This window comes from Pan paniscus, chromosome 16 (genome assembly GCF_029289425.2).
Source record: "Pan paniscus chromosome 16, NHGRI_mPanPan1-v2.0_pri, whole genome shotgun sequence".
Classification (NCBI taxonomy): domain Eukaryota; kingdom Metazoa; phylum Chordata; class Mammalia; order Primates; family Hominidae; genus Pan; species Pan paniscus.
This window is the reverse complement of record NC_073265.2, coordinates 60119024-60134866: the sequence shown is the minus strand read 5'-3', so window position 1 is coordinate 60134866 and position 15843 is coordinate 60119024. Positions and strand designations below refer to the sequence as shown.

At 44.4% G+C, this 15843-nt stretch overlaps 1 pseudogene; it reads right to left on the bottom strand.

Annotated features, from left to right (window-relative positions):
• Positions 1 to 10789: 10789 nt before the first annotated feature.
• Positions 10790 to 13844, bottom strand: LOC100996100 (keratin, type II cytoskeletal 8-like; annotated as a pseudogene).
• Between the last annotated feature and the right edge of the window lie 1999 nt (positions 13845 to 15843).

The following is a 15843-nucleotide window of genomic DNA, read 5'->3' as shown; positions in this document are numbered from 1 at the left end:
GCTTTGTTAAACAGATGCTTGAAGGCAGCATACTCGTTAAGAGTCATCACCACTCCCTAATCTCAAGTACCCAGGGACACAAACACTGCGGAAGGCCACAGGGTCCTCTGCGTAGGAAAACCACAGACCCTTGTTCACATGTTTATCTGCTGACCTTCGCTCCACTATTGTCCTATGACCCTGCCAAATCCCCCTCTCCGAGAAACACCCAAGAATGATCAATAAATACTAAAAAAAAACAAAAAAACAAAAAAAAACTAAGCATGGCAGAATCAGTCCCTGCCCTCAAATATCTTACAGCATATCTAGAAATTCTTAAAATAAGTTGCAATCATTTTTTAGTTACAATTTGATTCCCAGTGGGGAAGAAATTGAGATGATGACCTTGAAAGGGTTAAGAATTACCTACTGCTGGCTGGGCACGGTGGCTCACGCCTGTAATCCCAACACTTTGGGAGGCCTAGGCGGGCAAATCACCTGAGGTCAGGAGTTTGAGACCAGAATGACCAACATGGAGAAATCCTGTCTCTACTAAAAATACAAAATTAGCCGGGCGTGGTGGCACATGCCTGTAATCCCAGCTACTCGGGAGGCTGAGGCAGGAGAATCGCTTGAACCCAGGAGGCGGAGGTTTTGGTGAGCCAAGATCATGCCATTGCTCTACAGCCTTGGCAATAAGAGCAAAACTCCATCTCAAAACAAAACAAAACAAAAACAATTACCTACTGCTTATACCAAATGGTCCTGTCTTGAAGTGTATCACTCTTTGGGATTGATACAACTGCACATGAACCTCAAGTGTCACAAAAAAGTGGTAACCAACTATAGTGCATTTGCTCATGTTTCTAAAAATGGTAAACCACAGTTGAGCTAGTGTGATACTGCAGCAGAATTTTTATGACAAAGTGTGGGCTGCTCTGCAGCAATCCCTCCCAATTCAATTTGCTGATGACTCATCCATTCCAATCTTCATGTTTATAAATCAATGGAGAAAACCATGCTCTATATCTTTTATTCTGCATCAGTCTTTGCTGTTGGAATCCTCTTAGCTCAGTACAGAAAAAGAATTTTGCTTGGACACATTCCAAACTTAAATTGTCCTCTGGATTTTGTACCAAACTGAAAGAAACCAAAGAAAACCTCTCAGTTTCTGAAGCTCAGAGTGTCAGAAATAAGAGGGTCTGGATGTAGGGGCTAGTGAGCAGATAGGAAACTTTGCACTAAATAATTTTTTTTTTTAGCTGCAGCTCAAGATTTTAATTTTAATATTTTTCTGTTAATAAAATCAGTAATAAACTCAGTGTGGGAAGTTGATTTTAAAAAAGCAAACATGCACAAATAAGCAAATAAAAATCACCTGTTAATTTAGGACACAATTGCAAAGAAGAGAAACCCACTTTCACTAGCTCAAGGCAAAAAGGGAGAATATTGGAAGCATAACGGGGACAAGGGTATTACAGTTTAATATTTACAACCTCTCCCCATTGCCTGCTTTTTAAGAAGGATTTGTGCCTGTGTGGGTGGGCTGCTGCATGTGTGTGCTGCTCAGCTCCTGGGCCTGTATTGTACTGACAGTAATTGCTGATAAAGCAGCAGATCTGTAGTAGCCTCCTCTGCTTGCACACAGCCTAAAATGCCCACCAGCCCTACTTAAATATATGTACATCCCACAGCTGTCTAGCCCTAGTTTCTGGGTTTAGCAGTACAGTGTTTGATAGACACTCACTAGTAGGTTCACCTTGGATCACATGTCCCTACAGCCAATCGCCTACCACTGAAAGGGTGGGATCATTTGGTTTAAATATGGCAGTCTAAGAAGCTCCTTCCAGAAGAGGGGAGGCTTTGAGTGGGATAGATTATTTTAGAAGATTAGGCAGGGGAGAAGTGAATGGCATCTATAGAACAAATATAATACTATCCAGAAATCATCACTGTTAACATGTCAGTGTGTTTCCTTAGTTGATACGCTGTTTGTAGAAGTATATATGTATTATATAGTTGATAAATGATAAATATAGCTCTGTGACCTGAGCTTTGCATGTATTATAATAATCTATCATAAACATTTCTTTTTATCATTAAAATTTTTTCTCCAATTACTTTAATGGTGGCATAATACTCCACTGTAGAGATATTATTATAATTGATAAACTACTGAATATTCATGTGATTTCCAAGTATCTATCATTTTACATAAAGCTGCAATAGACATCCCTGTACTTTAATCTTTGTGCTTATTTCTGATTATTTTCTTAGAGGTACCTAGAAGTGGGATCAATGCCTACAAATATTTATTTACTGCCAGTTTGTTTTCTAAAATGTTTATACTAACTTGTACTACCACCCACAATGATTAGATGGGATTATCTCATCTTAGCATCAGCTCTTACCTATTTAGAAAAACGAAACAAAGCATGACACTGAAGCTTGTCACTGTATATAGTTTTTGCCTCTCCTGTATATTGTATTCAATTCCACATTTGGGGTGACCCAAGTTTAAAGCTGAGATTCTTATGGTCCCCAGACCGGTTGCATCAGCATCACCCGGGAACTTGGTAGAAAAGCAAATTCTCAGGCTCTACCCTAGACCTACTGAGTCAGAAACTCTGAGAATGGGAGCCAGAAATCTGAGTTTCAACAAGCCCTTTGGGTGATTCTGATGCATGCTCAATTTTGAGAGCCACCAGTTGAAAGCATTGAAGAGTTCTGCCTAAGCCCTCACAGTGTTTCCCCAATTTTGAGTGATCAAATATCATTTTCTTGGCCCTGACCATTTATAAGGGACAGTGTGATGTAACATAAGGATAAGGGATTTTAGTTTAGAGGGCCTGAGTTGTAATAATTGGATGGCTCCCTACTGGGTACGTATCCAAGCGCATGTCATAATAACGTATTACACTGTCATAGCTTACATTTCAAGGTGAAAATTTCTCTATATCATTTAGCCCAAATAGAACACTGGAAGGAAGTTTTAGCTAAGGTTACCCCAGATGTTTCATGGTTACACAAGAATACAAAACAAAACATGTTTTCCCCACAGAATGAAAATACAATATAAGTTTTCTTTAGCAGCTGTGGCTGGAGATTGCAAAATGGAATAGTCTGGCCACCCTCCAAGCCATTAGCACCCCCTCCCTTTCCCCCAAGGGTGAAAGACAATCAAGCCAAAGAGAAGGAAAAACACTCTGCTCTCAACTTCACAGCTAATACCCAGAAACGGAGCTGCCGGAGCATCTGCGATGTGTCAAAATAGAGATGACAGAGAGGAGTACAGAGCACCTCACCCCACAACCTCTAGATCAGACTAGTCCACTTTGAATGGCTCTCAGAAGCAGGACCCCAATACTCATCTCAAAGAAATGCGTGACAAGATTGCAGGCATTGTGATAGATGTGGTAGAGAAAATTGGGGAGCAAAAGTCTTTCCAGTGCCCTTCATATAGCACACCAGCAATGACTGTCTTTTTCACCTGGATTTAATAATGCCCCCACTTCTGAGACTGTTAAGGACTGTTAGGCCCATGGCATCTTCAGAAGAGTGCAGGGTGGGATAGTGGGAACAGCATAGATTTGGAGTCTGACAGTGTGAGGATAAATCTGTATGCACTTCCATATCCCAGCCGTATAACCTTTAGCAAGTCACTTAATTTTGCTGAGCCTTAGTTTTCTAACAATACCTCACTGGGATCATTGGGACTTGGGACTGCTGCAAGGGTTAAATGAGGTCATAGGCCAAGAACACAGTAATTGCTCCAAAAATGGCCATTCCCGTCATGTCCTGGACAGTACTTTGGTGTCTTCTTCACCCTGATGTGAAGGACACAAAAAATACTCTGTTGATGCTCAGAAGAAAAAAACAAATCTCATCATGCATTTCAAAACTTCTTCACAGGAAGTTCTTTTCTTCTCTATGCTCTTGTCTATCAGTCTTTCTTTTGATACTTCATGGTGCCCCTTACAAAGCCTCTTTCTCTGGAGAGTGTCTGATGTGAGGATTCCCATCACAAAGGCAGGCCTACATGACTCAGCACAGTTCTCAACTAGACCTTCTTCCAAAGAGGGTGAAAGGAATGAGAGAGCAGGCATTGAGATGTGCTGTCTTCTGCTTGGACCTTGATAGCCTTGGGCACTTGGCCTTCAGGATTCCGTTCCGATCAGCCTCCACTTGAATTCTCTATAATCAGGTACCCAATGCTACATTAAGTCCATTACCAAATCTTTAACCCCAAAGACTTTCCGAAGGCCAGACTTGGCCTTGAGTCGATCTGGAGTTCAGGCCAGGTTCATAATTATACCTTATTTCAACTTTCCAACCCCAACCTCTACTTGGCCAATCATTTAATGACCCTGGGGGATTCAAATCTGGAGAATAAGGCAAGGACTGAATGAAATTGTGTTAATTTCTGTCCAATTTAATTAAATTTTCTTAAGGTGTGATTGATTTCCTTAGGACCTTGGTATATGGTCCAGTGCTGCTTAGCCAATGGGTTACGTATCTCCAGATTCCCAGATATTTTTCTACCCTTATCTATATCCCGTCACTGCATGAAGACCCTGAGGACTTAGAAGTTAAGGTCTTAATTTGATCTTGAAGATGATTTAAACTTCTGGAGTCTCATCCGTAAGGCCAGGACAGTTGCACAGAATGTTTGTTAAGATTTCTATGCAGAAACCTAACCTAATAATACTCAGTGAACAGGGGTACGGAAATTACCAGTGGGCTGCAGCCTCACTATTTAAACATGTCTTAGTGGCCGGACGTGGTCGCTCACGCCTGTAATCCCGGCAATTGGGGAGTCTGAAGTGGGCGGATCATGAGATCAAGAGATGGAGACCATCCTGGCCAACATGGTGAAACCCCATCTCTACTAAAAATACAAAAATGAGCAGGGCATGGTGGCACACGCCTGTAGTCCCAGCAACTCAGGAGGCTGAGGCAGGAGAATCACTTGAACCCAGAGGCAGAGGTTGCAGTGAGCCAAGATCGCACCACTGCACTCCAGCCTGGGTGACAGAGCGAGACTCCATCTCAAAAATAAATACATAAATAAATAAATATATAAATACTTTACATGTACCAGAACTATGGGGATACAATGAGATTAGAGTAATGAGAAAGACATACATGTCTCTGCCTTTGTGGAGTTTACTATCTATTGGGAAATTCAGACGTTAAACAGAGTCAAAAATATGATGCATATTGCAAGAGTATAAACACAGGATGCTATGAACCTACTTATTAACCAAGTGTGGCTGCATAATATTGGATTATTCATTTTAAATAATGTTTCACTCTATGCCTTGCAACCATTCAAGCAAATATCCAAGTCCATACCTCCTTGCCTCTAGGGTGACCAATTCATCTTGGCTTGCCCAGAATTTTCTTGGTTTTGACACTGAAAGTCCCATGGCCAGGGAAAACTCTCAGTCCTCAAAAAACCAGACAGGTAGGTTATACTTCTTGCCTCAGGGAAAGTCTGGGGCAGAGTTCTCTGGCTTTTGTTTTCAAAAGCCTAAATTCTTTAGGATAACGGACATGAATCCTTCAAAAATTCAATGTCATGAAGCAACAATAACAATATAAAATGGTGAAGGGACTTTTCTAGATGTAAATAAATTAGAAGGACATAAACAGCAAATGCAATGTGTGACTCTAAATTGGATCCTGGTTTTTGTTCTGAAGCATAATGAACATTCTTAGAATGAAACATTTTGGGGAAATGAATATGAACTCGCTATTAGATAATTTTACAGAACTATCAACAGTTTTGTTAGATGCAACCATGGTATTGTGGTTTTGTAGGTGAATATCTTTCTCTTTAGAAGACAGGCTGAAGTACTGAGAGGTGAAAAAAGATGGTGATAAATTTTTAACGATTTTTGAATTCAGTAGAGTGCATAAGAATGTTCATTTTATTATTATTTCAACCTTTCTGTATTTACGAAACTAATACAAAGTTTTGGGAAAGAAGTCAGTAACCACTAAGCAGAATAGAGATTTGGGTTAAGAGAAACGGCCAGGCATGGGGCCCACACCTGTAATCCCAGCACTGTGGGAGGCCGAGGCAGGAGGATTGCTGGAGGACGCAAGTTCAAGATGAAAGAAACTTGTCCCTGAATTGGAAAAGGCTTCTTCCAGAATGGAAGCAGGAGAAAAAAGGAAGAAAATGACTGTGCTGGTGGTGTTGACTCTAGGCATATGGGGTTATAGAGGGCCTAGCAAAGATCCTAGTGCCCCAAATTTGGCATTGAAGCAGCTAAGAGAGCCCTGACTTAATGATATGGACATCTCAGTTGCTAGATTCCTGGATACACAGATGACTGATGAACAGACACCTGGAATTTTGACCCTAGCCCAAGTTATGAGAAGAACCCAAACTGAAACTGAGATTCCATTTCCATTACCCCAAAGAGTTACATTTTCTCCACATCTGAGTTTATGGACAGCATTGAATGTCCTGTACACTAAACTGGCAAATCCAGAAAAGTTCCCCTGAGTGATATCTTAGCTAAAACCTGAAAGATTAGAAGTTTGCCAGGTAAAAAGGAGAGAATAATCATGTCACGCATCTGAAACCGCACGTTTAAAGGACAGAAGAGTGGTGCCTTCAGATAAACTAAGAGAACTTCAGTATGGCCAGAGCAGAGGGAGTGAGGGCAAGATGGACATGAGATGAGGGTGGAAAGGCAGCCTGGAGCCAGAATGCGCTAGGCCTTCCAAATTAGGCAAAGGAAATCACCCACACCTCTCTCCTTGGGAACTCCAGGGCCCTGCTCTTCCCTCTCAATGCCTCATCCATCCTGGTGCCCATGCCTCAGGGCCTCTCGGTGTCTTTAGAATGTGCAGTCTGGGCTACAAATTAGAAGTCATCCTGATTAGGCACAAAGTTCTTGCTGTAAAAGTGATGACAAATGGAGAGAAACTGAGTCTGTCACCCATTCTGGGGGGAGCTCTTTCCACTTGAGCCCTTTTACCCACTAATGTTATTAATACACAAACCTAGCCCCTCAAACACTGCCCAAGTATCTGTGGACATTCCCTGGGGGTGTCTCATATGTGTTCATAGACAAATCTAGCTAGTCACCACCTGGTGTCTGCATGTTGTCCCTCCTTTACTGCCCCAGCCTCCTCTGCTAGACTATACCCTATCCAATGGGCACTACAGGCACTTCCCTGGGCACAACTGTGTCCACCAGGCACCAAAGGCTCCTCCTGCAGCTGATGAGCAGCACAGAAGGTGCCAAAGCTGTGAGATGTTATTCTGAGCAGTGGCAAAAAATGCCTCCCCTCGTGATGTGCACCCTCAGATAGTGGGATCCCAAAGTCATATTCCTTGTGCTGAAATAGTTTATAGGGGTTATAGGAAAACAGGCTTTTCAGTTTTCATGTACAGTCCCCCTAGCTTTCCATGGGGCTCAGATACATGACCACAGAGGTTGGGTAGCAGGGCCTTGGCCCACAGGCAAACAAACACATATCAGACGCTACTCTGTCCCCCAAATCACTCATCTTTTCTGACAATGGAGGCTTTGTTAGTGAGTCAGGCTTGTGGTGCCTGGCTCCTATTTCTCTGGGATGACGATTCTTCTGGGAGGAGCTTCAGTCCCTCCTGTAGGGATTTTTGAAACTGCTAACTGGTTCTCTGAATATGCCAGATATCTGAACTCCAGCAGAGGTCATAGTTTGGGGTCCTCCTGGGACCCACAGCTTTTGTCTGTCTTCTATTAGACCAAAATACTTGAGAAAAGGATGGGGTCTTATTTGCTCTCATATCCTTGAATGGTGGCATGGGCCTGGCATGTAGGAGATGTTCAACTTGTTGTTTTTATTGAAAGACCATCCCATACCTTCGGTCAGTGGCCACCAAACTTCAGCTTGATGGAAACCACTTGGGAGATTATTAAATACACAGATTTCTAGGCGATATCTTCAGAGATATGACTCATTTGATCTGGAGTGAAGATGCAGGACTATACATTTAAATAAGTTCCTTAGTAATTCTGATGCCCGTGGTCCTTGAATTTCACTTTGCCTCTACCTTAGGCAGGCCTGAACCAGGGCCACTATTGGCACAAAGGGCCACTTTAGCTCATTTGTGAGAATTAGAAATAGTTACCCTTTTCCCCTCTAGTTGCACCAAGTCTGAGGCCAGGGTGACAGCTTGGTGAGCAGAGTTTAGGCAGTCATTTCATCCCTTTATCCCCTATGCCAAGCATCCTCGTGCTGTGTACAACCTGAACAATTGTTTGCAGCAGCCTGGTCTGATGCCTGCTCCTGCTAAGAAATAGTGCACATGAGAAATGCATCTTTGAGTCACCCAGTCCCTCAGTAAACTCTAGGAAGATGCTGGGGTTGAATTGTGCTGGTTACTTGCACCTGGAGATCAGATGAACCACTAGCCAGAGTCTCCAGACCTGTTGGGAAGAACCTGAAAAATATGGCTTGAAAGACCGAACACAGAGGTTCTTGAATTTTGCTGCATGTTGGAATCATTTTGGGAGCTTTGAAAGCTAGGTATAATGCCTGATGCTTGATGTCTAGGTCTTAACCCCAGAACTTAATTGGTAGGGCATCAGAATTTTTTTTTTTTTTGGAGACGGGGTCTTGCTCTGTCGCCCAGGCTGGAGTGCAGTGGTACAATCTCAGCTCACTGCAACCTCTGCCTCCTGGGTTCAAGCGATTCTCCTACCTTAGCCTCCTGAGTAGCTGGGACTACAGGCACATGCCACTGTGCCCAGCTAATTTTTTGTATTTTTAGTAGAGACAGGGTTTCACGGTGTTAGCCAGGATGGTCTCGATCTCCTGGCCTCGTGATCCGCCCGCCTCGGCCTCCCAAAGTGCTGGGATTACAGGCGTGAGCCACCGTGCCCGGCCAGCCTCAGAATTTTTAAAAGCCCCCCAGGTGATTCTAAGATTCTAACATGCAACTTAAGTTGAGAATTTCTGACCTAATGGAGCCCTCACCCTGATCAGGGAGAAGCATTGACTGCTGTGTGTCTTCCTGGGGAATGGAGGACCAGGGTGGGCTCGCCCTTCAGGCCGGAGTAGGCAGCTGGCTCTCTTGCTATGTGTGGTCCAGCTTTGTGTAAGTTCTTTAGGTTTTCCCTCAAGAAAAAAATGAGTACCTGTGCCTGTGTTTCTTAGAATTTCTACCAATCACTTTCATACCTGCTGTTACTGATCACTCGCCTAGATCTAGTCCTTCTTTCACCCCTCTAAAATAAAACCCATCTATTTTTTCTTTTTAAGACAGAGTCTCACTCTGTCACCCAGGCTGGAGTGCAGTGGTGTGATCTTGGCTCACTGAAGCCTCCACCTTCTGGGTTCAAGCAATTCTCCTGCCTCGGCCTCCCGAGTAGCTAGGACTACAGGCGCACACCACCACGCCCAGCTAAGGGTCTCCATCTATTTTTAACTTGTGACATTCCTCATCAGTTTGATAAACCAGTCCTCCACAAGACATAAATGGCAGGTAAAGCTTGAATATACTTTCCAAAGTATGTGTCAAAACAATTTGATAATATGCCACAAAGAAATTAATATTATGAGAGCAAGACGTTGTCTTTAAATGGTGGGACCCAAACTGGGGATGTTGTTGCTTTGTGGGGAGCACCTCAAACTTAGGGGAGTGGGAGACAGTACTGAGGGCCTTTTAGAAAACCCTACTCTTTTTACCACCTGCAGCAATGACCTGACTTCCATTGATAATGCTGATAATGCTATTCTTCTGAAGGGAGAGAAGAAGAAGGAATAAAGAATCTGGTTCCCCCACTAGAACACGAGCTCCTATGCTAATAGGGGGAACTACATTCTATTCCTTTTGGACTCCTGCATCATTCGTACCACATAATTTGCATGCTTTTGCCATGCAATAAATGTTTAAGTTGTTACATTCAAATTCAACACCAATTTATTGAGTAGCTACTATATCCTAGGCCCTGAACTAGGTACTTCCATGTGTTATATAATTCAATCTTCTATTAATATTAGGCATTAATATCTAATACTTTAGACATTAAGTAGGATATAGGTTAAGTCTGTGACAAAAATATATCAAAATACAGTCTATTAGACAAAGTGTGAGATTATTTCTTTCTAAAATAATGATCCACATTACAGCCCAGCAAACAAATCCAGAGCGTATTTGCTGGTTCAACTCTCCTCAACATGTGACTTCCATCCTTGGGTTCGACAAGGCCACTTTAGCCAATGGGTAGAGGAAAAAGCCAGAGACACACAACCCAGAAGGGCCAGAAAACCTTTCTGTTCACATCCTATTGGCCAGAATTTAGTTACATGATTATACCAATATGCAAGGCAGGCTGGGAAATGTAATCACTAATTAGGTGGCCATATAGCCATCTAAAACTAGGGATTGATATTGTTAGACAAGAAAGAATAAATATTAATGGATAATACTCATAAAAATCTCACACCTATGGATAACTATCTTAATTCATATTGAAGTTAGAAATAAACTATAGGGCAGAGTGCAATGCCATATACCTGTAATTCCAGCACTTTGGGAGGCCAAGAGTTAGAAACCAGCCTGGACAACATAGAAAGACCCTATCTCTACAAAAAACTTAAACTGGCCAGGTGTGGTGGCACACCTGTAGTCCCAGCTACTTGGGAGGCTGAGGCAGGAAAATAGCTTGAGCCCAGGAGTTTGAGGATACAGTGAGTTATGATCACTCCACTGCACTCGAGTCTGGGCGACAGAGTGAGATCTCATCTCTCCTTTTTGTTTTTTGGTTTTGTTTGTTTGCTTGTTTGACAGTTGGTAGGGCTAGCTGAGGTTTTATTTTTGGACGGAAAAAAAAATTTAAAAAGCAATTGAATTGTTTTGTAGCTGGAGGTATGGGTAATGGGTGTCCCCAGGTAGTAAACTCCCCCGCGGGTGGGCTGAGGGCTTGGGCTGAGCCTCAGGTGGGTCTCCTGTTCCCTGTGATACCATGCACAGCGGCCTCCCTCCAGGGCCCTGGGGCAGCCACAGGAGGGGTAGGACGGGAGGGGCTGCCGCGTCTGTTCACTTAGGCAGGACGTCAGAGGACTTGGACACCAGCTTCCCATCACGGGTCTCAATTTTCTTCAACCACAGCCCTGGTGGAGCCGGTGCGGCTGAAGGAGCTGGAGCCTGCGCCAGAGCCAAAGCTGGAGCCCAGGCTGTAGCTGAGGCCGGGGCTTGTGAGGTCCCCATAGGTTGAGCTCAGACCACCTGCATAGCCGCCGGTGGTCTTCGTATGGATAGTCATGTTCTGCATCCCAGACTCCAGCCGGCTCTCCTCACCCTCCAGCAGCTTCCTGTAGGTGGCAGTTTTGATGTCCAAGGCCAGCTTGACATTCATCAGCTCCTGGTACTCACGCAGCTGCCACACCATATCCTGCCTGGCCCATTGCAGAGAGGCCTCCAGCTCGGACAGCTTGGCATTGGCATCCTTAACGGCCAGCTCCCCACGCTGCTCCACATCTGCGATGGTGGCCTCCAGGGAAGCCGTCTGGCCTTTGAGGCCCTTAATCTCAGCCTGGAGCCGGCTGATGTTCCGGTTCATCTCGGAGATCTCAGTCTTTATAGGCTGCAGGTCATGCCCATGCTTCCCAGCCAGCGTCTGCAGCTCCTCATACTTGATCTGGTGCATGCTCTCAGCCTCCGCCTGGCTACGGTTGGCAATCTCCTCCTACTGCACCTTGACCTCAGCAATGATGCTGACCGTGTCCAGGAAGTAGCTGTTGTCCATGGACAGCACCACAGATTTGTCCGAGATGTGGGACTGCAGCTCCCAGATCTCCTCTTCAAACAGCTGCCTGAGGAAGTCCATCTCGTCAGTCAGCCCTTCCAGGCAAAGACTCCAGCTCTATCTTGTTCATGTAAGCTTCATCCACATCCTTCTTGATTAGGACAAATTCATTCTCCACCTCTGTACGCTTATTGATCTCATCCTCATATTTGTTCTTGAAGTCCTTCACCAGCCCCTGCATGTTGCCAAGCTCCACCTCCAGCTTCAGCTTCTCCTGGCTCAGAGTCTCCAGCTGCCACCTAAGGTTGTTGATATAGCTCTGGAACATGTTGTTCTTGTTGTTCCGAGCCATCTTCTGCTGCTGCAGGAGGCTCCACTTGGTCTCCAGCATCTTGTTCTGCTGCTCTGGGAACCATACCTTGTCTATGAAGGAGGCAAACTTGTTGTTGAGGGCCTTGATCTGCTCCTTCTCTGGGTGTGTAGAGCCTGGATGTTGGGGTCCACCTCCAGGTTAAGAGGGCTCAGCAGGCTCTGGTTGACCGTGACAGCGGTTATGCCTCCCATACCACTGGCCCCACCACCCAGCCTCCACCCAGGCCACCCCAGAAGCTGCTGCTGCCCACTCGGGAGAATCTCAAGTAGCTGATGCGGGCACTGGGCCCACTTGTGTAGGAGCAGCTGCTGAAGGCCCGGGGGCCAGAGGTGGACATCTTGTAGGACTTCTGGGTCACCCTGATGGACATGGTGGAGGCAGGAGTGGAAGCAGGCGGGCTGAACCAGGCGGAGATTCCAGAAGGAGCAGAGAAGCTGCTTCTTGGTCCTTTTTTTGTTTGTTTTGTTTTGTTTTTAATTTAGACCAAGTCTCGCTCTGTCGCCCAGGCAGAAGTGCAATGGCACAATCTCGGCTCACTGCAACCTCCACCTCCCGGGTTCAAGCGATTTTCCTGCCTCACCCTCCTGAGTAGCTGGGACTACAGGCACCCGCCACCAAGCCTGGCTAATTTTTTTGTATTTTTAGTAGAGACAGGGTTTTGCCATGTTGGCCAGGCTGGTCTTGAACTCCTGACCTCGAGTGATTTGCCCGCCTTGGCCTCCAAAAGTGCTGGGATTACAGGCGTGAGCCACTGCACCCAGCTGTGAGAGGCTGTCTCAAAAAAGAAAAAGAAAAAAAGAAACTATAGAAAGATGCTGGTTTCTGGCCAGGGAAGTCCTCCATTTTGTCAGTGTATTCAGGATTAGGTTGGCTCTGAAGCAAAACACTTCTGCAGACCAGATTCAACTTTTAAGAGTATGGCATCTAGAAAAAAAACTGATTTATTAATTTACAATGGAGCAATATACATACTCAGCAACTAGAATGTTTGTGTTTCCCATTCAGGCTAAGGCTTTCTTGGTATGAAGGTTCTTGGAAGGCCGCATCATAATCTACTAGCATACACTGAGTGTCTAATCTGGGCCAGGTCTGTGCTAGATATTTTTCACAAACAACCTAGTTTGATCTGTGTGCCCAACTCAATTAAGTGAGGATCATTCAGAACATTTTACAGGTAAGAAAACTGAACAGCAGAGAGGTTATGAAGCTAAGCAGCAGCAAGGCTGGAGTCTGAATTCAGATCTATTTGATAATAAAGTGAGCGTGTTTCCATTATACCCTGCTGCTTATGTGTGAGCTTTTCTAGTCAGCTTCAAAGCATCCTTGGGGATGTTTTCACTGGCTGTGCCTCCCTGTATGGATTTCTGTTACAGCATTTAGTGCATAGACACAGTCTTATTATTGAAGGCTGTCTTTCCTAGGCTCCCTCCATCTCTTGGTATTCATGGATCATGTCTCAGGCATTTTACAAAATTGAGTATAGCACAGGTCCTGGTATTTGGTACATGCTTAAACAAATAATTAAATGAATAGATAAAAATGCCCTCTTAACCTACAGTTAAAACAGACCCCTTTTTTTTTCCTTTAATTCGAAGATGGGGTCTCTGTTGCCCAAGCTGGAGTGCAGTGGTGCCATCATGGTTCACTGCAGCCTCGACCTCCTGGGCTTAAGGGATCCTCTTGCCTCAGCCTCCCGAGTAGCTAGGACTACTCTTCTTCTCTTCAACGCTTAGCCTTGCCCCAACTTCCCAGCTTCACCACAATATCTTATTCCAAGTCTTTGGTTTCCAGCTGTAGTGCCAGGCACACTCAAAAATATTTCCAATTGATTCCAAACAACACCCTTGTATATACTGGAAAGGTCTTCTAGGGTTGAGTTTTTCCTTCAACCTAATCTCAGTCCATCCTGATGGCTTGTCAATGTGTTTCCTTTTGTTTCATCCTCAGGAGCTATGGAAAAAGCTGTTTCCCCTTGTGAGTTTACTATGAAAATGAGCTGTCAAGATTCCAGGGAAGGGAAAGACGCCAACTCCAGGCTGAGGTCATGATTTTGTTTAAAGAGGCTTTGCTAATCATCTCAGTGGTGATGCAAACTCCCTGCAATGATGTTCAAGACAGGCCTGGGTGGGACTGGCCTCCTTCCCCTGCCACGGCTCTGGGGAGGAATAAGCTGGAAACCGAAAGGAGCCCTTTAAAAGCCCTGGTTTCTTCACCAGTGACACAAATGATGGGTATGTGGGTAGGACTAATCAAAGCAAATCAGCAAGTGTTCCTAGATGAAGGCTCCCTGCTAGACAAAATCGGGTGCAACAAAGTGGAAGAAGAGGCCCTTCCCTCTAAGCCTCACTGGGACTCACTCTCCTCATTGCAAACGTGATCGAGTTGGACTTCTCCCATGAAATACCCCTAGTGCAAATGAGGGTTTCTGTCCTCCGCTCCTCTAGGCATTATTCTAAGCCAACTACTATAAATGAGAAACTTATGTGAGTTGCCTTAAACATTCCGTGCAAGTTTTGCATTTGATTTCACAGATATTCCAAGTTGTTTTAATATATACATTGTGGCTGTTCTCTCAAATAGCTAAGTAAAATTGATACCCCAGAAAGATGCCCCATATTTATGCTATGACTTAATGGGTACCCCTAAGAGTACCCATTCTTGGGTACTCTGCCAGACTACCCATTCCCTACCAGGAGCAGCTCCGAGCTGGATGATGTCTGACATTCTTTCTAGATCCAAAATTCCTTTATGAGGAGTCAGAAATAAGTAATAACAGAAACAACATAGGCAGATATGTTTGAATGTAAGGACATATAAATTCAATTTCTTTTTTTCAAAACTCTCACCAAGTAAAACGCTTCTACAGCCCAGATTCACCCACCAACTGTCAGTTTTCAAACTGTATTTTCAGAATCTGTATTTTAAGAAAAGTCCCCAGGGGACTCTTATGATCAGGCATTTGGAAACCCTGAAAAGACATGTATGAATTGTTCATAAACTATAAAACCTGAGACGAATGTGAGCCATCATTGTGGGTAAGGATAACAACCCCTGATGTCTTTGCCACACGAGATGGCTTAAATGAGATAGATAATGGGTATCACTTTGTGAAATTCAGGAACCGAAATTATCAAACTGGAAGGCATGGTGGCTGCTGCAGCTCTTTCCTTCTGAGCCTCATCACAGGTGTTTGCAGAGGATCTATAGCCCTGGAGGGAGGCACAGCTGCCTGGAAAAAGACACTGTCAACCTCTTGCCTCTTCCTTTCCCAGTAGCTCAGATCCAGGGCTGTGAGCTGTTCTGGTGCGGCAACAGCAATAGCACCAAAGGTCTCTCTCTCTTCCTTTACTTACTTATTTTAGGACCTCTTCTATCAAAACAGAGGTCTGACAAAGAAAGGGACACAGATTCTAGTGTCCTTAAGAAGAGGGGCTGTCCTCGCTGGGCCCCTGGGTCTCTCCCCAGCCCTGCCCAGACACCCAGGACCCTATACATGGTGTTCTTTTACAAGGACACTGCCCTCCAGGAGACCTCATTTCCTAAGCCTATCCTAACTTGCCTTTCTATATCAAAACAAATGTATTGGTCCAGGGTTCTGTTGTTTTGGGGTCCCAGTGTGGCAAATTAATATGATAAATTATGTTTAAGGCTCTAAATAAAGTGCTACATGAAAGCAGATTCAGGTCTTATTCATTTCTTTTTCTTCTTTCCTTCTTTCTTTTTTTTTCTTTT